The sequence below is a fragment of the Pseudophryne corroboree genome, chromosome 2 (genome assembly GCF_028390025.1).
Source record: "Pseudophryne corroboree isolate aPseCor3 chromosome 2, aPseCor3.hap2, whole genome shotgun sequence".
Classification (NCBI taxonomy): domain Eukaryota; kingdom Metazoa; phylum Chordata; class Amphibia; order Anura; family Myobatrachidae; genus Pseudophryne; species Pseudophryne corroboree.
Window position 1 is genome coordinate 572,748,414 of NC_086445.1, and position 24,287 is coordinate 572,772,700.

The following is a 24,287-nucleotide window of genomic DNA, read 5'->3' on the forward strand; positions in this document are numbered from 1 at the left end:
GTGATTATCATACACATAATTACTTACATGAGATCAATGTAGCCAGGTTTATCAGGCAATTTCTGTTCCATTTTTTCTTTGTGTGCAGCAAGCAGCTTATCAGTGTCACAGTGTATAATGTATAAGGATCACAATTATTAATACAGTGTCCAGATTAACATTTTATTCGTTAAGAGATACTATAGCTGCCTATTTTTTGCCACAAGTTCTGGGAATTAGAACGGTGTCCAATTCATGTATGATTTCTGTCTTATAGCATTATTTGATGTCTCCACTTAAGAGAATAGCTGTCCAAACTCATACATGACCTATAAATCGGTCTGACGCTTGAGTTTTTCTCAGGAACTCTTTACTTTTATCAAACTTCTCATTTAAATATAAAATATTAATAAAATAAAAATAATATAATAAAAAAATAATAACTAATTAAACTATCCCCTATACATTTTCCTACTTACTATCTTTCTGTGGACTCTCATCCACGATCCAGGACGTTTGACACCACGGCAGTGGTAGTCGCTGCGCCCTGCCTAACGGGAAAGCAGATCCACACTTTATACCTTATCCTCTTTCAAACCACAATCTTTACTGTTCTTATATAGGTGCACTCTCATTGGTACATAGTTCCTCTACTATCATACCACGCCGCTAATGCCCGATCTCGTTCGATCTTGGAAGCTAAACGGCGTTGGGCTGGGTCAGTACCTGGAGAGGAGACTTCCTGGGAATACCCGGTGTTGTAGAGTAGGAATTACTCCTTTTTAAGGCGAATACCAACAGCAGTATCACCACTAATCTTGTTCCCCCCCCCTTTGCTCTGTTATATAACAATTTAGCGTCAGACTCTAATAACAGTAACAGATATCCTAAATACGTGGGTAATCCGAGCAATTGGTTGCCAGCCAAGTGTACAACATAGATCCAACTATATTGGTTCTTTGAAGATACACAAGTTACACACTTTTTTCCTTCCTTGGTCCCATCAATACAGAATTTCTGTACTGGTCAGGGGAGACGGCTGTTAGACAATCCAGTGTCTACAACCTCTCTAAAAAAAGACCAGAACATTTTAACAATTTTTCATATATTCTTTATTTCTTTCTCATTTCACATTTGGATCATGGATGGGTAACGTTTTTTTAACTTTGAATAATAAATGGATGTTTTAAATATCTTCTTGACACACATTTGAAGAACTTTTCTTCTTTGTATAAGAGTGCGCCCACACAAGAGCTTTCTTTCTCTCCTGTTGTTAGTACTTGTACTTTCTGGCTCTGGGCGCACCACCAACTAGGACTACAATTGAAATGATAGTAACTTTCTTTCTCTAATTGTCCACACTTGGTCTTCTACACATATAAACCATAATCCACCTTGGACCAGTGCCCGGTCGCTCCTTGTTTTTGTGCAGTAATGGTCTATGCTGTAGGGTAAATACAGCCTCTGACTGTGGCATGGTCTCTTTTGCAATTCAGATAGATCCTCATTTTCCTCATTTATCTTTTTTACCCTATTGATCCTTTTTAGCAGCCATTCATCACGTTATTTCAGGTTTCTTTCCCCCCCCTCCCCCTTTTTTTCATTTTGTCTTTTGACAAATAGACGTACCTAGGCCCAATCAGGCGAATAGTATACGAGCATGTCTACTTTCTCACTCAAAACAGAGCTATCAAAATGCCAAAATCCAAATCTTGCAGATCCATTCGCAGATACATATGAACTAACCATTTCCAACTCAGATTGGCGGACCTCCTTCTCTAAATTACAGAAGAATTTGCAGAGAAGGGCTCACCTATCGTGGGACGTCACTACTTTGGAAAATTATATAAAACACAAGATCGTACCCCGTGGCCTCAGACCCAAGGTATTTCCGTCTTTTCCCCTCGCAACCGATAGCCTGAAGAGTGAATGGGAAGCTGCCCTTCTCAAGTGTTCCCATGAATTACTCCATCTGCTGGTGAAACACGATACTTTGCTATTAGACCAGGTTGAGAAAGAAATAGATGAAATTGGGAAGAGACTGGAAGCCTGGGAGAAGGACCTACCATTCCAAGCGGCCTTTGAAAAACATAAGAAGGAATTTGACCTATATGAACAGACTATAATTGATCGAAAACGCAGCAAATTCATCAGAGACAAACGAGACTTCGCGCAGGGTGACATTTTTAGGTGGAATCCTATACCCCTAAGCAGGAATAGAAAACCACGGGAAGATCCTACTTTTTCTGAATTCGAATCTTCCAATAGTGGGGACTCAGCTAGTGAAACATTCGAAAACACCAAGTATAATCAAGAGGAAGTTGACAGTTTCCATCCCCATTTTTTAGGCTCAGGTCAAAGATCAAGAGGTCGGGTCAGAATGCGAGGAAAACAAGGAGAGGGGGAAAGGAGAAACGACGGACGAAATCAAGATTGGGACATACCAAGGACCGCCAGATATCCGGCCCGTCAGAGGAAAACACTGAGATAGGCTCCAACAATTCCACCCAACTACAAGTCATTAACCTATCTAACAGGTCCCTTTCTCCTGACCATATGGAAGTACTCAGCAAGGGACTTTCCTTTTCCCCAGCTAGATCCTTTAATAGATTCTCCTGGGAAAAGGATTTGAGACTCTTTGGGAGGAAACTTCTCCTCAAAAAATTCTTTGCCAAACAAAAGACCAGACAGTCAGAAACCAATTCCGACACTGAATTCACTATTGATGAATTTAATGCCATCCAGGAATTGGAAGAACTCCAGGCAGAATCTAATATGGACGACCCAACAATTCACAGACCTCAATGTAGACCGAAATCTTCCTTCTTTCCGCCCGATAATAACAGCCCGGAAATTAGAGTCTTCTTGAATCGAGTATCTAAAGAGTTTGATGATATCTATACTCAAACCAGACGTGGTCTTTACCACTTTTCGAGGAATCTCAAATTTAAAGAGCGAAAAGCCTTACAAGAACTGGAAACATGGCATGATATCATCATTAAGCCATCTGACAAGGGTGGCAACATCGTACTCTGGCCGCAAGAAATGTATATAACAGAGGCTCAAAGACAGCTACATGATACATCGTGTTATAAGAAACTTCTAAGTAATCCAACTAATAGGTTTCTTAATGCTTATAACACTCTAATACAGCATGCCGCAACTCAGGGTACTATTACTAAACCAGAGTTGAAATATCTGACAGTCCAGAACCCAAAAACACCTACATTTTACTTATTGCCCAAGATACATAAGAATGCGTTGAAACCACCTGGAAGACCAATTATGTCCGGTAATGGCGGATTATTGGAACAACCAGTCGATTCCTGGACCTTCACCTTCGCGAATTTGTCTTGTCTTTACCATCTTACCTGCAGGACACATCAGATTTGCTACGCAAGATTCATGACATACACTGTGAAGACAATTTTCTTTTGGTAACTCTAGATGTAGAGGCTCTCTACACGAGCATCAACCACCATCAAGGAATCACAGCTGTCAAGTATTACTTGGACCAAGGAGGCGTTGGAGCCTTTTCAGACTTCCTTCAGATGTTACTTGATTTTGTACTTTCCAAGAATTTTTTCGTTTTTCAGGATCAATTTTTCCTACAAATAAGGGGAACAACAATGGGCGCAGCTTGCGCCCCCACTTACGCCAATCTGTTTTTGGGATGGTGGGAGCATTTTTTCGTCTTTAACACAGCCAATGAAAAATACACTGCTCATGTGATATTGTGGTTGAGATACATCGACGACATTTTCATCATTTGGAACGGAGAAAAAGGTCTCTTGATGGAATTCTTAGGGCTCCTTAATACCAACGATTTAAACATCACACTGACCCACACCATCAGTTCTGAGAAGGTTCCCTTTCTTGACCTGAATATCTATAGATCTAACACGGGCTATTTGGAAACGGAATTATACCGAAAGGAGACCGCAACCAATAGCCTTCTTTTCCAAACGAGCTCACATTTCCCTCCAACGGTTGAGAATATTCCTAAAGGAGAATATCTTAGGTTGAGACGCAATTGTTCTGAGGACCACATTTACCAAACCAAAAGCTGGGAACTTACCAACCGCCTCCATGCCAGGGGCTACAGTAAACGGTCACTCAAACGAGCTTACCAAGCCACTACCCAGATCAAGAGGGAACATCTTATATTTGGTAAGAAGAAGGAGGTACCAGAACAAGAGGACACCATTAGATTCATAGGAACATTCTGTCCTGAGTGGAAAATGCTGAAAAATGCTATCACCAAGCATTTACCCATACTACAGATGGATCCTGATCTATCTACACTCATGAGCTCTCCATTGCAAATGAGTTGGCGTAGATCCAAAAACATCAAGGATCAGTTGGTTCGAAGCCATATGTCAACATCAATACCCAAGAAGCCAATCGTAACAGGATCCTTCCCGTGTGGACAATGCAAGTCGTGCCCATTTATAACACAAACCAACACAGTCACCGACAAATATGGACAATTGACAACGCTACGACATTTTTTTTAACTGCAATACCACAGCAGTAATTTACTGCATTACCTGCAGTTGCAATATAAAATATGACGGCATGACCACACGTAAACTTAAGGAGAGGGTCCTGGAACACTTGGGCAATATACGGAACGCACCAAAAGATCTTGCACGCATGAAACAACTTACGACAGTTGCCAGGCATTTCCATTACCAGCATAAAGGCTCCACCAAGGAATTGAAGGTGTTTGGTCTAGACCGCATTCATCTGGGCATACGAGGAGGAGACATCACTAATGAACTCTATAAGAAAGAGAGTGAATGGATCTTCCATCTTGGGAGTCTCAGACCGTTCGGCCTGAATGAGAACATAAACTATGGTGTTTTCCTTTAAGTAATAAATACAACACCTTCAATATCCTTCAATTTACCCCCCTTTTTTCCTCCCTAAACCCCTTCCATTTCCCACCCTACAACTCCTATCCAAACCCCCCCTCCCCTCCCTTATCCCCTCTCCTTCCCAAACACCCCCCTCTTTTTTTTCCCCTAACCCACCCTTCCCCCAACCCCCCTCTTTCCCCTCCCCCCTCCCCCCACACCTCCCCCCTCCCCCACTCAACCCCCCTTTTACTCAACCCCTCTTCTTCTCCTTTCCCCCCTTTCCCCCTCCCCCCCCCCTTCACACATGCATGTGTCTATGCATGTAGGTATACATATCTATATGTGTATGCAATTTTGCACATAGATTCATAATTTTGCGCCTGTTCCATCATTTCTTCACTTTCCCGGTCACAGTCCTTTAGCCCATACAATTTCAATACCTGCCCTGGTCCTATTAAAAACCCAGCTTATAACCGGTATTTCAACACTAGTTCTACACACCCATGCCCTATGCCTTCACTTTCATGCACTCCCATAACATTATTTCCATCAATCACATTAATACTTACACTATCACCTTCACCCTGCCCCCATTTTCTGCATAACACCATGCACCGTCCTATTTATATCTCACCTCATACACACTACCCTACCCTTGTCCAGAAAACAATTTCCCTTCCTTATCTTCCTCTCACCCTCATGTACAGTTGTATTTCTATTCACACAATCAGGCTCACTACACATACCGCCCACTCCTTCCTTCATCAATACCCTCATCACTCTATCCATAATTCAACCTTTTAATCACAACAACATGACACTTTGTCAGGTTTCCCTCTTCACACCCACTTCCTATCCTTATCCACCCTTTCCCCGTCCGCAATACACCTGCATCCATCCATCCTATCCATATCCACACTTTCCCTGTCTGCAATACACCCGCATCCATGCACTATATTTACAATACAACTCCACTTTAAACTTAAACCCAATCACTGATACATGTCATCCCCCCATGTGATTCCCCCCAGCGATTCCCACCCACGGTCCTCGTCCCCCCCACCTCTAAACTTTCTTTTCCCCTATTTTTCCCCCCCCTTTTTTTCCCCTCCTCTCTTTGGTCAGCAAGATCCTCAGACAATACCTGCTAAGTATATTTGACACAAAAACCCAGTAATAATAACAACGTTTGCCTCGTCCAATATGATAACACCTGGGACTGGCAACACATCCCTTCTCCAACATGGCGTTTCTAAACTCATATAACATACACTAGTATCCCCTTCTCACACGTGCCTTGTCCTCATCCCTGAAAGGACCCACGCATAACGTCTCTCATCAGGAGCGCTCTTGCTCCCGCCCCTGTTACGTCCATCCAATAATAACCGCCGCTCCAGTACAGGACATAACGGCAGACTAATCAACCAGGACGGGAGTCTTTCTACTCCCGCCCCCTGCGTCCCGTCCTACATCATTAAGCCCCGGATTGGCTGCTATCTAATTTTTCACCTTTTTAAACCTCCCACTGTGATCCAGGATTCAGATCCCGGAAGTGAACAAGTCCGTACGGGCGAAACGCGTTTTCCACGCAGGGAAGGACCCGCTGGCACCAACTGCTCTCAGGATATGACATCTTTACCAATTTCTCTGACTGTCACATTTGGAGTCTCGTAAGCCTGCACCCGCTGGGTGTATAATTACACTCATATACCCATATCTGACACACTTTTCACTCATGTGTGATCAGTATACCTGGACATAGCCACATATACAGTGTGGGCATATCCACATCTGCTGTACAATTGCTTACATGTGATTATCATACACATAATTACTTACATGAGATCAATGTAGCCAGGTTTATCAGGCAATTTCTGTTCCATTTTTTCTTTGTGTGCAGCAAGCAGCTTATCAGTGTCACAGTGTATAATGTATAAGGATCACAATTATTAATACAGTGTCCAGATTAACATTTTATTCGTTAAGAGATACTATAGCTGCCTATTTTTTGCCACAAGTTCTGGGAATTAGAACGGTGTCCAATTCATGTATGATTTCTGTCTTATAGCATTATTTGATGTCTCCACTTAAGAGAATAGCTGTCCAAACTCATACATGACCTATAAATCGGTCTGACGCTTGAGTTTTTCTCAGGAACTCTTTACTTTTATCAAACTTCTCATTTAAATATAAAATATTAATAAAATAAAAAATAATATAATAAAAAAATAATAACTAATTAAAACTATCCCCTATACATTTACTTACTATCTTTCTGTGGACTCTCATCCACGATCCAGGACGTTTGACACCACGGCAGTGGTAGTCGCTGCGCCCTGCCTAACGGGAAAGCAGATCCACACTTTATACCTTATCCTCTTTCAAACCACAATCTTTACTGTTCTTATATAGGTGCACTCTCATTGGTACATAGTTCCTCTACTATCATACCACGCCGCTAATGCCCGATCTCGTTCGATCTTGGAAGCTAAATGGCGTTGGGCTGGGTCAGTACCTGGAGAGGAGACTTCCTGGGAATACCCGGTGTTGTAGAGTAGGAACTACTCCTTTTTAAGGCGAATACCAACAGCAGTATCACCACTAATCTTGTTTCCCCCCCCTTTGCTCTGTTATATAACAATTCAGCGTCAGACTCTAATAACAGTAACAGATATCCTAAATACGTGGGTAATCCGAGCAATTGGTTGCCAGCCAAGTGTACAACATAGATCCAACTATATTGGTTCTTTGAAGATACACAAGTTACACACTTTTTCCTTCCTTGGTCCCATCAATACAGAATTTCTGTACTGGTCAGGGGAGACGGCTGTTAGACAATCCAGTGTCTACAACCTCTCTAAAAAAAGACCAGAACATTTTAACAATTTTTCATATATTCTTTATTTCTTTCTCATTTCACATTTGGATCATGGATGGGTAACGTTTTTTTTAACTTTGAATAATAAATGGATGTTTTAAATATCTTCTTGACACACATTTGAAGAACTTTTCTTCTTTGTATAAGAGTGCGCCCACACAAGAGCTTTCTTTCTCTCCTGTTGTTAGTACTTGTACTTTCTGGCTCTGGGCGCACCACCAACTAGGACTACAATTGAAATGATAGTAACTTTCTTTCTCTAATTGTCCACACTTGGTCTTCTACACATATAAACCATAATCCACCTTGGACCAGTGCCCGGTCGCTCCTTGTTTTTGGGAAGTTACCTTTAACGGTCACGGGAAGGGTTAACATGGTTAAAATGGTTTTTCAGCCCAAACTTCTGAATGTTCTGCAGCACTCTCCCGTTTACATTCCGCAGAAGATTTTTAAACAAATAAATGGGTTGCTTTCCTCCCTGGTGTGGGCTAGTAGGCGGGCACGTTTGAGACTGGATACCCTGACCAGGTCACGGGAATTGGGGGGTTTGGCCCTCCCAAACTTCCGTTTTTATTACTATGCAGCGCAACTGACACATGTCTGGGAGTGGGTTAACGACCTAGATGCCCTGGCCTTGCACTCGCTGATGATGCGCCATTACTATCCTGGTGGCTCCCCATTACAGCTACTCCTTTGCGGTAGCGTCAAAATGTCCTCACTGCCACTGATTAAACAATCCATCCTAATATGGAAATTGGTGCACTCTGTGATGCGAGGCCACGGTGTTGATCCTGATACCCCACTGGATAATGCTCATGGGCTGCCGGAGCTGTGTCGGCTTCAAGTCCGGGAGGTCTGGGGAAACTGGGGAGTGTATTCTTTAGGCCATTTATATAGCGACGGGACCCTTAACTCATTCCAACAACTTCAACAGGCGCACAATGTCCCCTCTGGGTTTTTCTTTCGATTCCTTCAGCTGAGACACGCTCTGGCCGCCCAATTTCCGAATGGCCCTCTGGTCCTCGTTGATTCCCCGGTCAAATTAATGCTGCGGACACTGGACTCGGGACACCTTGGCCAATATTTACTAAAAAATCGAGTTTGTCCGATTTGTGTTTTTTTTTCTAAGTCCCAACACGGGAATTCACTAAGCACCAATCTCGGCAGTGTTTGGACTATTCGTAATGGTTTGATTTTCAAAGTTCAGAAATACGAATGAATAGACCATCGGTCAAACGCGGCTGTTATTTCATACAACACGGGTATTCACTATTCATTCGTATTTGGGTGTTAGTCTCTGAGTGCTCAATTGCGGTCGTATTTTTTTGCGATTCGTTAAAAAAAGCGGCAAAAAAATAGACCTGCTTTTTTCAGCTGTGTTTACATGTGTTGCAACTCAAAAATCAATCACACCTGAATACGGATGCCTATAAACGGATGTTAGGCCCAATTCAATCCACCTCCACTCAGAAATGGCATCAGGACTGTGGACCAGTGATATTTGTGTGCTGTGGGATTCCTCAGACTCAGACATCAGCCTGTAAGTAACCAGGGCCAACAAACTGAACATGGTCAGCAGGTTGTACAGGTTCCGCGGAGGCCTCGTTTTTTTAGGGGGCGTTTAAACTTGAACGCATTGTCCGATGATATGGTCATACAGATGTTCCGTCTAAATCGTAATAACATTTTCCGTCTGTATGACCTTGTCAAACTGGGCCTAGACCCTGAGACAGCACACTCTCGCTCTGTCTCAGGCCTGCACAAACTCCTGGCTGTGTTGCACTTTATGGCTACTGGCAGCTTTCAGGCTGTGTCTGGGGATGTCATAGGAATCTCACAGCCCTCATTTTCGAGAATATTAACACAGGTGATGTATACCTAACTACCTCTTTTTTTTTGTTTTTATTTTAATTTCTCGGTGGCCAGTTCTGTCCTAAAATCTCATGTTTATTGTTCTTTCAAATATACACACAGGTGTTGGCTGTTTTGCAGCCCCACATCGATGCCTCAATCTGCTTCCCTACCCAGGAGTCTCAGTGGCATGTCGTCAGGGTAGATTTCTATGAGCTGGCTGGCATGCCCAATGTGCTTGGAGCCATAGATTGCACACACATTCAGCTGAAACCACCTAGGGGCAGGCAGCACATCTATACCAATCGACATCTAGAGCACTCCACAAATGTGCAGGTGGTTTGTGATGCAAATCTCAAAATAATGAGTGTTGTTGCTGGTTACCCTGGGGGCTGCCATGACTCCTTCATCCTCAGTCAGTCATCCCTCTTTGATAAGTTTGAGGATGGACAAATGCCAGATGGATGGCTGCAGGGTATGTAATTTGATATGTGTAGGGCTGCGCATACTTTGTCAGCTCCTATATGTAAATGAACATTTAGGAACAGATTGTCCGCTGCCTTTATTACCTTGCACATATCACTGGTTTATCACTTCCTTATGCCTTCTACAGGTTAATACATCTTCCCCACAGTGTGTTACTTATGTGTTGCTGTATCTTAACATGAATCACGTTACTATATCTGTCTTTTAGGTGATGGAGGATATGGCTGTTTCTCTTGGCTTCTAACTCCATTGTCCCGACCTGATACCCCGGCTGAACACAATTACAATCATGCACATAAGTCCACGCGGAATGTGATAGAAAGATGTTTTGGTGTGCTGAAATCTAGGTTTCGGTGTCTGGATAAGTCTGGTGGCCTTTTGTTGTATAGTCCCTCGAAGGTGACTCAAATTGTGTTCTGCTGCTGCTTTCTTCATAACATGTGTTTGCAACAACATCTGCCACATGTTGAGGAGGAGGAGGATGAAGAAAGCAGACAGCAAGCAGAGGAATTAGAGACATCTGGTGATACTTGGAGTACAGATGTGGGGAGGCAGGTTAGGCAGGAGCTCATCACTCGCTATTTCTAAGGTAAGTTCGGTTTGCTTATTTTATTTGTTGTGTAATCATAAATTGATGTTGGCTCATTTTTATTTTAAACACCATTACTCAGAATGTGTCTGTCTCCTTGAGACATACAAACATACCCTCGCTTTATGCAAAACAAATGTCGCATGTGTATTGTGTTTATTTTAAAACTCAAAACAACAGATTATGAGTGGCATGCATTAAGTCTGGATAAGTGTTCATAAACTTGCACTGCTAATTTATTACAAGCACACATAATCCATTTAGTCTTTTACTTTATGATTGTGTGTTACGTCCTAATGCACAGGTTTTCAAACTCGGCCCTCATGACCCCACACAGTGCATGTTTTGCTCGAAACCCAGTAGAAGCACAGGTGTATGAATTACTCACAGACACATTTCAAAAGGTTCACAGGTGGAGCTAATTATGTCACTTGTGAATCTGTGATTAGACCTGCAAAACATGCACTGTGTGGGTTCCTGAGGGCCGAGTTTGAGAACCTGTCTTCTAAATAAACACTCCTCAACATATAATATGTTAGCCTTGAGGAATACATGTGTGCCTATGTGTGATGCTCCATCGTATTTAAGGGCAACAAACTTACTCTCTTAAAAAATAATTTATTTCGTAATGTTTGCTGCAGTAAACTTGCTGATTTGTCAGTAAATACACAGTTTGCCACATATATACATTATTATACACATTATTAGTTTTTGGGTTAAAAATTACATATGTTTTGGTTTTTGCATCATGTGTAACAACATTATTACTCATTTTTAACACACACAAACATGGCCCAACAATAATGACATTCAATTTGGCACTGAAATATCTAAATTCATTGACAACATATTAAAAGCTTTTTAGGCAACTCAATTGTGTTATTCTTGTAATGTTGTATAGAGAAGAAATGTAAAAGAGTTAACAATCACATTGTAATTTGTATTGGCTGCAGGATAGGAGAATGATTGGAATCTAGAAAGAGTAATGATTAGAAAAAAATCAAGTGGTCTGGTTACTTCCTGCTAAACATATGGTGGCTGCCTGGAAATGATTGTGTGTGCAGGATAGGAGAATGATTGGAATCTAGAAAGAGTAATGATTAGAAAAAAATCAAGTGGTCTGGTTACTTCCTGCTAATATGTATGTGCAGCTCTAACAACATTACCCTCCTCCAAAAAAAATCAAAGATGTTAAAGAATAAATGTGCGTACACATTTCATGTTGTTGTTTGTACCACTTATAATTAATGATGTTGTATAAATTGTCAAGGAGCTAAGTGTTATATATATTTTGGCAAACATACAATTACTAACTATTTTGATTAACTTATCAGAAATGTATAAATTCATTTTTGGTAGTTCTTTTTTTGAGTGCCTGCTTGTCCTGCCCTTTGCCTTTAGCAATGTCATGTTGTCGTGCTCTGGTGGAGCGTCTTGTTGGTGATGAGACTGGCGTGATATTTGGAGTAGTCATACCAGAACTGCTGCTTATTTGCTGTTGGTGCATGGATCTGAGTGTTTCATTCAGATTAGTGAGGGTGGCATTGAGTTCACATGTAGCAGCATTTTGATTGTCTACAATTCGGAATAAACTTTCATTTATCTTTTGATTGTTTTGAAAAATGTTCATATAACTTTGCTGTTGTCTGTGCTGTTCTTCCATTAGTCTGTGCTGTTCTTCCATTATGCGCTGTAAGTTAGCCATGACCCGTGTAATGTCTGTACGCATGAGTTCCATGGTATTGCCAATTCTCAAGGTTTGTTCATTTTGTCTACTCATATTTCCATATTTCTGGTTATTCTTCTGAGGTGACATAGTAGGCTTGCAAACATTTGTGTCTGCCTACACAGTTAATCTTCATTAGTGGCCTGCTGTCTAGCCCAAATGGTCCAAAATACCTGATCAGGGCCTTGTGTTACTGGTGTTGTTGGGCTGTGTTGTGGTGGTGGTGTGCTTTGCTGTGGTGGTGTACTCACAGGTGCTGGGGGGCTGATTCCTTGAATTAATGGCTACATTTCTAAGATTATTGTCTCATCCATGTCACTGTGTTGCTGTTGTTGCGGAGGGATGCTGTTTCCAGGACTAGAAGCTGAAATGTTGAATAAAATATCCGTTAGCTATCCATATGTTTGATAAATGAAAACAAATCACTACACATGGAACACATGTCATTCACTGTTGCTTTCAGATATTCTGCCTAGCAACATCATCACTCTGAACTGAAATACATACATATGCCTGTTTGTGGCAAATGTGTCTGGTTACTTCATTGTGAAAGCAAACACTTTAGTTTTATTGTAGATCAGACATACTCCACCATAAAAACACATTGTAATCCATAATGTGTTACCTTATAGCTTTTCTAAAACAAACATAGTAATGTTTTTATATGTATTTGGCAATGTGAGGTCAAACACACATGCGCAAATTTGTTAAACCACCAAACTATTTTCAAAAAATAAACATGAGTTTCTGTTGCAGCTTCTTACACACAATGTGCTACTGTATGGCTCAAGTGGACATACATATCTTTACTGGATGTGGACAAGGCCATTTTGCTTGGATTCCATTTCATGTTTTACTTACTTTGGTAAGTATATAAGATTTTGATGTGCTTTGACTTAATGCGGTTAAGAAAAAGTTTGATTACGGACTGAAATTGTTTACATTTATTTCAGTTTGATACTAACAATCAAGATGAGGGGAGTGTGGTTGACGTCTTGGAGGTGTGTCCAAAATTTGGAGTGGGGGGACCGAACATACTGTGGATAATCTTCGTGGCGGGGTAGCCTGCTGTGGTTGGCCCTGGACATCAGACCTTGCTTTCTTTGCTGCCACAGGTTTTTTGTGGTGGTGTCTTACAGAAGTCCCACTTCTGCTGCTCCAGACTTCTTTTGATGGACCTATTACTGAAAGTGAAATTTTGTTATGGCCATTCCTTTACAAACATACCCTATACTACAATGGACACTTTACCTGCTTCCGCAGCGTCATCATCATCAGATGTGATGGGAGTTACTGTAGGACGAGTAGTACAGCTTTTTTCTAACACTGTAAAAATATAATAAAAAAACATGGATTCATGTTATTGTTGATACATCCACCCATTATGTTTATAAACATTTATTCTTAAATAAATGCTTGCTTTATTTTTAACAAAAACATAAGGACCAGAAACCAAAAAACCACTACATAAAACAATAAACATTGTCCAATAGCCATATGCACTATGGAAAGTGCAACACAGGAAAACATGTACAGGACACAGACATAGGACACAAGTAAAAATACATACATTAACAACCAAAAACACAAACATCTACATTTTGTAATGAAAGGAAAAATATTACAGATGCAATATATAAATTGCTCTGTGATGTGGCACTCCAAACACACATTACCACTATATGAGCCAAACAAAAACAAAACACAAATTTTAAAATTACACTGTAGTGTTGTGTCAGGGTACAAATACAAACTCAAAATGAACAAACAAATAGTGGATTTTTCAAACAATATATTACATTCAGTAATAATGACATTACACATGTAAGTGGTTTCCAAACCACTTTCCACTACTCCAGCCTCTAACATGACAACCACTGTTTTGGAAACATTGCACATGGATAAACTAAATATAAAACATAGTCCAAATTAAATAATGAAAAATGTCCAAAAGGAAAACATTATTGCTGGACAATTCAATGACACACCAAGTCCAAACTACACATGGAAAATATACTGGGGAAAAAAACATGACATACAATAAAGTAAGATGTTACATTGGCTTTTGTAGAAAACATTACCAAAAACAAGGTATTTGCTGACACACACTTGAAGATGGGAGTAATATGCAACGTCACATGACACACATTTGAACAAAAAAAAAATGTCATAGAATGTTAATGCAAATACACATGCTCACCATTCTTCCTGGGCCTATCTGAATCCCGGACATGGGTTGCAGAGACTACTTCAGGAGGTATTACACTCCGCATGGGCTCCTCATACACCCGATATCTTGCAATATAGGGCTGGCCACCACCGTTTTTTCGAGCCGACTTCGCCTCCTTGGCCATTTTGGACTTGACACGTCGCTTTATGTCATAGTACCGTTTGCGGCACGTGTCCTCCGTCCGCTTGATCACCCCCTCACTATTGACAGCAGCAACAACTTTTGCCCACAACACCGTCTTCTTCCGTGTTGGCACCTTGGCGGACTCAGGCCCAAATAGCTGCCGCTGATACTTCATCAGCTCCAGCACCAATGCCACATTTTCAGCATAACTAAACTTGACATTCCGCTCAGTCTTAGTAGTGGTGCGTGGCTGCGGAGCACTCTGACTGTCACTATCACTGTCACTTGAGGCTGCTGCAGCAACCTCACCCACCTCCTCCACCTCACTAACCTCACTCACACTCACCTCCTCCACCTGACCGACCTCCTCCCCCTCACTCACACCCTCCACCTCACCCACCTGTGAGTCACACATAATTGTGTGTCTAAACACTTAACACAGAAAAATCAAAAGACAAACAACACACTCCTCCACTACCACTGCACAAATCACACACACACACACACACACACACACACACACACACACACACACACACACACACACACACACACACACACACAGTGACAAGGGACTATAATTAAAAAAAAACTTGGACCAAAAATGAGACAAAACCACAAAAAACAAGACTACAAGAATGACAAGACTACTTTCAAACACAATACTACACTCAGAAATCGCCCACAAAACTCCTCACCAAACCAACTACTCACCAACCTCCACAGCACAACCTCCCTCCTCACCACTAACTAAACCCACGAGGTGCGGACGGTTTGGGGCGTATTTATATGGTTGCGCACAGACACTCCTACCATCTGAAACACAACCAATCACGAACGGGGATGAAAAACGAAACTAAAAGTGAAAATGCGGCCGTGAGAAAAAAAAAACCCTGCCGCATTTAACTTAGAAAAAAAACCAGCAAAAAAAACAGAAACGCGTACGCAAACGACAATGACAGCCGTAAATGTGCCAAAAAAAAACGACTGGCATCGACATCGGAAAACACCAAAACCATAAAGTCGACTGCTTCGTAACTTGGCGTATATAGTTTCAAAAGTTGCATGAAAATGCACCCGATGCAAGACGAGTTTAAACACTACACAAACCGACACAAACACGAATATTAGTAAATATTGACCCTAGTTTCTAAGATATATGGTCGCATTCTCCAGATGCACCATAGTGACCCTCTAACTTGTCTCCGGGGTAGATGGGAGTCGGATGTGGGTGTGTTATCTGATGATGCATGGAACACTGCTTTGGGATCCCATCGGATCTCCACTTCCTCTGTCAGATACCAGCAAATACAATTATATATTCTGCTTAGGGTGTATATGACCCCGGTGAGGCTAACACATATTGGGGGGTCTCATAGCTCACAGTGCCATGGGTGCCGAGTCTGCCGACTTCTGGCATCTGCTTTGGTTGTGCCCTAGTGTGTCTCTGTTCTGGAAGGCTGTTATACGTACCATAATTGATACGGGTATTCCCTCTTCTATATGTACGCCTGTGCTGTGTACATTGCTGGTTGTGGACGAGGAAGCTTTAGATCCGCCCAGCAGGCGATATGTCATCAATTTATGTGCCCTGGCTAGGGTCTGCATAGCCCGGCTGTGGCTGGCTGGTGAGGCCCCGGCACCTAAGGCTTGGATATCCCTGGTCAACGAAACTATAGCACACGAAAAATTTGTGTTCCTGGCTAGGAAGGTGGAGAGGAAACTATTTACAATATGGGGCAGGTGGTTGGAGTCTAGATATTTTCAGGATAGATAATGTTTAGACTTGTATTTCTTTTTTTATTTTATTCTGGGATGTTTTCGGGGTGGATGCACTCGCGGCCGGCTTTGCTATGCTATATTTCGATATACTGCGCTTACTATACTATGCTTATGTTTATATGGGAAGTGATGTGTTTGGGTATGTTACTCCCAGACGCCGACGATTTGCGACTGTGTGATTTATGCGATATGTTACCCGCTGGTTGTACCATGTGCCTTGTAAATGTACAGCTGTTTATGTGTACTTTGTATATGTTTGTAGTCTTAAGTTTGTTTTGTGTGTAAGTTGTTAATGCAAAATCAAAAACTCAAATAAAAAGTTATTGAATTTAAAAAAAAAAATCCTGCAGAATCTGAAATAAGTTGGGGAGGGAGATAAGTGGATTAGAGACAGTGAGGAGGACGTCGTCCGCATATAGGGAAATTTTATATTCATCTGGACCAATGGTGATGCCCGAGACATCAGGACAACTACGTATTTTGGAGGCCAGGGGCTCAATCATGAGAGCAAAAATAAGGTGGGAAAGGGGGCAACCCTGTCTGGTACCATTATGTACCATGAAAGTTTGTTAAGAGCATCCATTGACGAGGACACGAGCAGTGGGGGAGTTATACAGTGCATTAATACCCGATAGGAAATTATTTTTGAAGCCAAAGTGGGTCAAAGTCCTATGCATATATTGCCAGGAGATGCGGTCAAAGGCTTTTTCCGCGTCCAAGCCCATGACCAGAGAGGGGGTTTTAGAGACATTGATAAATTGAATAGTGTCAACGGCTCTCCTAATATTGTCATAGGCCTGTCTACCCAGCATGAATCCCACCTGATCAGGATGGACCAGATGGGATATAACTCCAGCGAGGCGGTTGGCTAAAATTTTTGCAAATATTTTCAGATCTGAGTTTAACGATATGGGCCTATATTTGCTGCAACTAGTAGGGTCTCGATCGGGCTTTGGAATAACGATTATTTCCGCCGCAGTAGTGGCACTATCGAATGAGGAGCCGGCCAATATATCGTTGAAGAATTCTCTCAGGAAGGGAGTCAGGGACGATCTGAATTTCTTGTAATATAATGCGGGGAGCCCATCCGGGCCTGGGGCCGAGGAGTTTTTAAGCGATTTAATAACCGAGTCAATTTCTGTAGTAGTGATTTCTGCATTGAGAAAGTGGAGTTGGTTTACAGATAATTTAGGCAGCGCGCAGCTAGAGAGAAACGCATCTGTGCGGTTTTGCATATCCGCAGAGTCGACAGGGGAAGGTAAATTATATAGGGTTTGGTAAAACTCCTGGAAACAACTAGCTATTTTTTGAGGGTCATAAATTGGCCTATTCTTGGCATCATTAAGACAGAGTATTCTGCTTCTTTGTTTCTGAGAGCATAGACGGGCAGCCAGGAGAGAGTCTGCCTTATCGCCCTTAGCATAAAATTTGTATTGTAGCCATCTCATCGTTTTGGCAGCTTTAGCGGAGAGAATCTTATGTAACTGTCCTTTAAGGGCTAAGAGCTTACTATAGATTGAACGTTTGGGAGTCAGCTGATGTTTACGCGTAAGGGCTGTGATCTGGTGCTCAAGATTCTCAATCGCTTGTGAATCTTTTAGTTTCTGTGCCTTTGCTAGAGAAATAAATTGACCTCGGATAGAAGATTTATGAGCTTCCCAGATCAAGGCGGGGGAGATCTCTGGGGTGACATTGAATTCGAAGAATTCATCTAGTGATCTCCTCGTCTGCTCCACGAATTCCCTCCTCAGGAGTGAGGAGTTCAGTCTCCACCGGAAGAAGGAAGGCGAAGGCCGCGAAGAGGACATCGATAGTGAAACCGCCAGATGATCTGACCATACCACTGGAGTAACCCATGCTTTAGACAGTCCCTGGGTGGAAATACCATCAATTAGAAAAAGGTCAATTCTGGAGTGGACTCTATGGAGAACTGAGTAATGAGTATAGGTACTCTCGGAGGAATATAGAACTCTCCAGGCATCAAATAGGCTCTGTGAGGAAATAGTGTCAGCCAATCTCTTGGATTCTCTAATCATTGCGGGACTCGGTCTCTTAGAGTCGGAGCGGTCCCAGCGAAGGTCAGGTACTGCATTCCAGTCGCCCCCCACAACCACTCGGCCCTTGGTGAGTTCAGTCAGTTTAGGGAAAAAATCTTTGTGGAAAGCACCCTGCTCCAGATTAGGGGCGTAGACTGAGGCGACCTTCAGGATATTGAAACGGCCCTTTGGGTCTGAGTAGGAGAGGTCAATTGAATAAGAGAGACTATGGTGTAGGAGAATCGCTGTCCCTTTTTGTTTCTTATCTGCAGAGGAATAGAAAGCCTGTGGGTATGCTCAGGAGGACAGGGACAGGTGAACATTCTTGAAGTGTGTTTCCTGCAGGAGGACTATGTCGGCCTTTTGCTTTTTGAAAAACTGTATCGCCATAGTCCTCTTGCGAGGCGAGTTTAAACCGTTGACATTGAGCGTTAAAATATTCAAACTCATGGCGGATACCAATGGGAAGGTAGTGAAGCAATATGCCTAAGGAGCCTAAGCCAGGAGAGTGTATGCACAGGGAAGGGGAAGGATAATGAAATTAGCATAGAATCGGGGAAAACAAAAAAAAGGGCTGTAGACCAATAATAGAACAGTGTGGTCAAAGTCTCATGGACTCGACGGACATCACAGTTAAAAGGCTCCATCTACGAAGACGGGGCCCACTGTGATGGGGGGGTGGACCAGCAGTCCAACAAGTAGAAGACACGTGACAAATAAGCCAGCTTTTAAACCATGAAAATCGGCATATCATAGCAATACAAGAAATCATCCTAATGTGGTAAATGCCAAAAACAGATATAAACGCAGTATGGTAATCATTAAGCAACATAGGGTAATGGGAGTAGGTGACCCTGGAACCTGAAAGAAAAAAGATTAAACAAGTGCAGTAAACATTCCAACAGTGATGGATACAGGACACTCCAAGGAAATCGTCTACGCAGTCGACCACTCAGCCTGTGGTGGACCACATGTTTTCAGGCTATGGGTATGATCGTGGGAGGGGGACTCGGCAGAGGCCAAAGTAATTCCAAGTCTCTGAAGGGAGTCCAAGCCATCATCAGGAGTTTTCACCACATGGGACCTTCCATTGAATGAGAATTGGAGTGAGTACGGGAAACCCAAACCTATAGAGAATCTTTTGATCCCGTAGGGCTTTAGTTACCGTCAACATCTCCCTTCTTTTTTTCAAAGTGGAGGGAACCAGATCCTGGAACACAAGCAGTTCGGATCCCTTGTACAAGACTGCCGGGACTCCCCGAGATGCAGCCAGAACTTTAATTTTTACATGGAAGAAATGCATACGTAAGATAATGTCCCTTGGAGGTTGATCTGGGGGGGCTTCGCCCGGAAGGCCCTGTGGGCTCTGTCCAGTAGGAATTGGTCCTCTGTGAGATCAGGTAGGAGGAGATGGAACAAGCCAAACAGGTAATATTGTAAAGGCGAATTATCAACGGATTCCGGAACGTTCCGTATCCGCAGATTGTTCCGATGGGACCTATTTTCCAAGTCCTCGACATGTTCCTGCAGCGCCTCCACTTCAGAGCGCAAGTTGGACATCTCCTGGGTGATCACGTCTTGATAATTGCAAAGGTCGTCCGTTTTATGCTCCAGGGCATCCGTACGGGAACCCAAAGAGGAGAGTTCCGATCTCAGGTCCTGAATGGCCGCTCTCAGTTCGACCCTGAAAGTCGCTGCAATACGTTGGACAAGAGAATCATACTGGTCAGGGTCAGCAGTAATGGTATCCTCCGACCTCAAGGGAGACGACGGGACATTGGAATTGCTTTTCGGCGAGGCGGGCTGTTGAGAGTTTTTACCTCGTTTAGGGCCAAAGAATGAGGATGCAGCCCCCATGGAGGGCCGACGTGTCCTGTTGGCAATTAAAAAGCGGTCTTTTGAAGAAATAATTCACTGTGGAGGGTATAGTAACAGGGCCAGGGGTATCTTGAGAGACCAGAAGCGTGTATATGACTACATAAATAAGCGGACAAAGGTGACAATGACAAAAAGGGTACCCAGCCGATCCGTGGGTACTAGACCGTCATAGGTGGATCTTCATGTAAGGTTAGAGAGGATAACGACAGTAATCTGTGGCCATCAGATGCGGCCCGTGGTTTAGACGCCACCCGCAACCACAGTGAATCTATAATAGACCCAGCACGAACAGGAAGTCCCGACCAGCAGCGACCTCGAATTCAGGACCGGGAGTCCACGTGAGATCCGCCCTGTCCACAAGAGAGAATCCCGCTGTAGTTATGAGTGACACACTTAATGAGGAATTCTATGAGGCTCCAGCGGATGAAGCTGGAGACAGGAGAGTGTAATAAACAAATGCCGGTGGAGACCAGTATCGTCTATATGTCAGGCGTCCAGTAAACAGAGAGGGAGGTGAGAGAAGGCTCCCCGCCAGCAGCACAGTGTCAAACGGGCTCCGCAGCACAGTGTCAAATGGGCTCCGCAGGGAGGTCACTTACTTTGGCAGGGACGTCTTCGTGTGGCTGTGTGTCGGCTAGTTGGACCCCGGAGAGTATAGGGAGTAAGTGGATCCTCCTCAGCAGGGGCAGCAAATTGGAGAGGCTGTGGATAATTTAAACACCGGCAGGATCCCTTCTGTGGGTCTATCTCAACACTCCAGGCCATGGATTCCGGGTCTAATACAGGCCCCGACTTGCAGGAGCTCCCAGAAATAGAGAGGACCAAACTGTGCCACTGAGGAGGGGGCACCTAGGCAGTAGGAAAATTCCAGGGTGCAGCCATCTTCTGTGGGAGCAGGCAGGAGCCGCCGCTGCGAGGGCCGGGTGCCGCAAGATGGCCGCTGTCAACGTAGATGCCGTGGCTAGGAGGCCGCCACCGCAGTTCCCGAAGACATGGAGCCAGGGACCGGGGTCTGCAGCCGCTTCTGACGCCCCGGAGCAGGTATGAGGCGAAGGGGGAGCAGGATGCGGGGTTGCCGGAGGCCGCCGGGGATCTCCTTTCGTCTGCGGGCTGGTCACGGAGCCCGCGCAGCTCTCAAACTCAAGGCCCCGGCCTCGGCACTGGATACAGGCCCCAATGCAGGAACGCGGTGGGGGGACGATTCACAAGTCTCCCCGGGCTCCGGGCACAGCAGGCAGCCGCTGGAGAGCGGAAAGGGGAAGGGATGTCAGGGGAAAAAGCACTTTAAGAGACGGGCCAGCAGGAGCTAACAGCAGGCACGTCTGTGCAGCTTGCCAGCTGGGCCACGCCCCCCATCCGTATTCCCCTTCTAAGCGGAACCAATGCCTTACTTTCTCCTCATGCTCCGGCCACAGCTTGGTAATGTCTGCTGGACCTGCTAGTATATCCGACACAGACGCCTGCCGAAACAGCACTGTACTCGTGGGTAAGCGTTGTCGCGACCCGGCGGAGTTGTTGGAGCGACTCTTTCTAAGGTATATATAAGACACTGTTTAGAAAGATCACTCAAGAAAAAATATTAAGACTATAAAAATAAAATAAGAAAGCTTAGGGCTGCTTAAAACCAGCAGCCCTTTGACCATGGTCCGACTCCTGCGGCACCAAACAAAAAACTGATTTGCCTGAGCAAGAAGGCAGGGATATATGGACGGGCCCGTTGCATGCTGGGAGGCCGGAAAAGCTTTGACCGATTGGTGCAAATCCACTGTCGCTTCATTATATCCCATTGTTATCCTGTGGATAACCTGTGGACCCTGCCGGAGAAACACCTCCTGATGAAGCTCCCTTTCCCCAGGATGAACCGTGTGATGGCTTAAGTAATCTGCTTCCCAGTTCTCGACTCCTAGAATGTGAACAGCGGAGATGGCCAGAATCCAACGTTCCGCCCACCGGAGAATATGGGAGACTTCCTTCATGGCTTTCGAACTTTGAGTTCCTCTTTGTGTGCTCATGTAAGCCACTGCCGTGGCATTGTCAGATTGAATGCGTAACGGATGACCCTGGACGATGGTTTGTACCTGAATCAGAGCATATCGGATCGCTCTCAATTCCAAGATGTTGATATGTAAAGTCGATTCCTGGCTGTTCCAGAGGCCTTGGAAGTGCCGATTTTGAAACACCACAACCCGTGAGGCTGGCGTCTGTGGTGACCATCATCCAAGACCAAATAGTGAACGGCGCCCCCTTGGTCAGATTGTGACTGTGAAGCCACCAATGGAGAGACTGATGAGTCTGAACAGACAAGTGGAACAACTGCAAATCCAGATGTGGTCCCGTTCGAGCCCAACAGCTGGGAATTTGAGCTTGAAGGAGTCGAGCATGGAATCTGGCATATGGCACTGCCTCGAAGGTTGCTACCATTTTGCCTAATACCTGCATACATCTGAGAACTGAGACCATCGGCAATTGCAACAGGGATCGGATTCTGGACTGTAGATCTTGAACTTGGTCCTGAGGCAGAAAAACTTTTTGGCTCCTGGTGTCAAATAGGAGACCTAGAAACACTATCCTCTGAGAGGGAAGCAGTGAAGATTTTCGGAAATTCACTATCCACCCGAATGACTGCAGGGTGTCTATTGTGAGATGCAAATGTTGGTGAAGAAGTGCCTGTGATGGAGCCTTCAGCAACAGGTTGTCTAAGTAAGGAGTAATGTTGACTCCCTGACACCTCAGTACCGCAACTATGATGGGCCATGATTTTCGTAAACACCCAAGGGACCATGGGGAGACCGAATGGGAGAGCTTGAAAATCCCATGGGCCAATTGCAAATCTCAGAAGATGCTGGTGACCTGTCCAAATGGGAACATGCAGGTATGCGTCCTTTATGTCTATGGAAGCCAAATATTCCTCCGATAATTGAATGAATGGGTTCCATTTTGAATCTCTGTACAGAGAGTTACGGATTTAGACATTTTAGATTTAAAATGGGCCAAAACGAACCGTCCGGTTTGTTTACGAGAAAAAGACTTGAGTAAAAGCCCTGACCTTGTTGTTGATTGGGAACCGGAAGAATTACTCCATTGTGTAAAAGCGCAGAAGTTGCCTGAATGAGTGCTTGTCGTCTGGAGGGATCGCATGGGAAAGGAGTGATGAAAAATCAGTGTGGGACTGGTTCCCCGAGGTCCAAAATATATCCTCAGGATACGACCCCCATCACCCACCGATCTGATTTCGACAGAAGCCACACTTCCTTGAACCTGCAGTAACTGAGCCCAAACCACCAAAGATCCCTCTGGAGACCTCAAAGCGTCATGCAGTAGGCTTGTCGGTAGACTTGACGGCTGATCTATGAATTGCCTGGGTTTCCCTACCTCGGAACGCTCCTCTAAGTGGAAATCTTGAAAAGGCTCGAAAGGACTGGAAACTTCTCCTGCCTTGAGTATGAAAGAACCGAAACTTTGTTGGTTTTGAGGAGCAACCAGAAGAAAAGGGCTCTCGCCCCCAGTGGTATTGGAGATAATTTTCGTAAGTTCCGAGCCAAAGAGAAACTCCCCTTCATAGGGAATGGCAGTTAAAGTCTGTTTGGAATCAGAGTCAGCGTTCAAAACCCGAAGCCAGAGAGATCTTCTTGCCGTTACAGCTGAGACAGATACAAGTGAGTGGAGCGAGGCAGAGTCCTGCAAGGCTTCACCTACATAAGTGTTTCAGAAAGTTGTTCTGCTAATTGAATAGCCTCCAATGGCTCGTCAGATTGCATTCCAAATACTATCCATGCTAGCCAGTCATCCACGTCCTGAAGGACCCAAGCGCCGACGAGGATTGGACGTAGAGAAATAGCTGATAAGGCGAACATGGATTTAAGAATC

At 43.9% G+C, this 24,287-nt stretch overlaps 2 pseudogenes; both read left to right on the plus strand.

Moving 5' to 3' along the window:
• The first annotated feature begins 627 nt into the window (after nucleotides 1-627).
• LOC135052488 (5S ribosomal RNA) lies at nucleotides 628-746 on the plus strand (annotated as a pseudogene).
• Nucleotides 747-7,278: 6,532 nt separating this feature from the next.
• On the plus strand, nucleotides 7,279-7,397 carry LOC135052758 (5S ribosomal RNA; annotated as a pseudogene).
• Nucleotides 7,398-24,287: the final 16,890 nt, after the last annotated feature.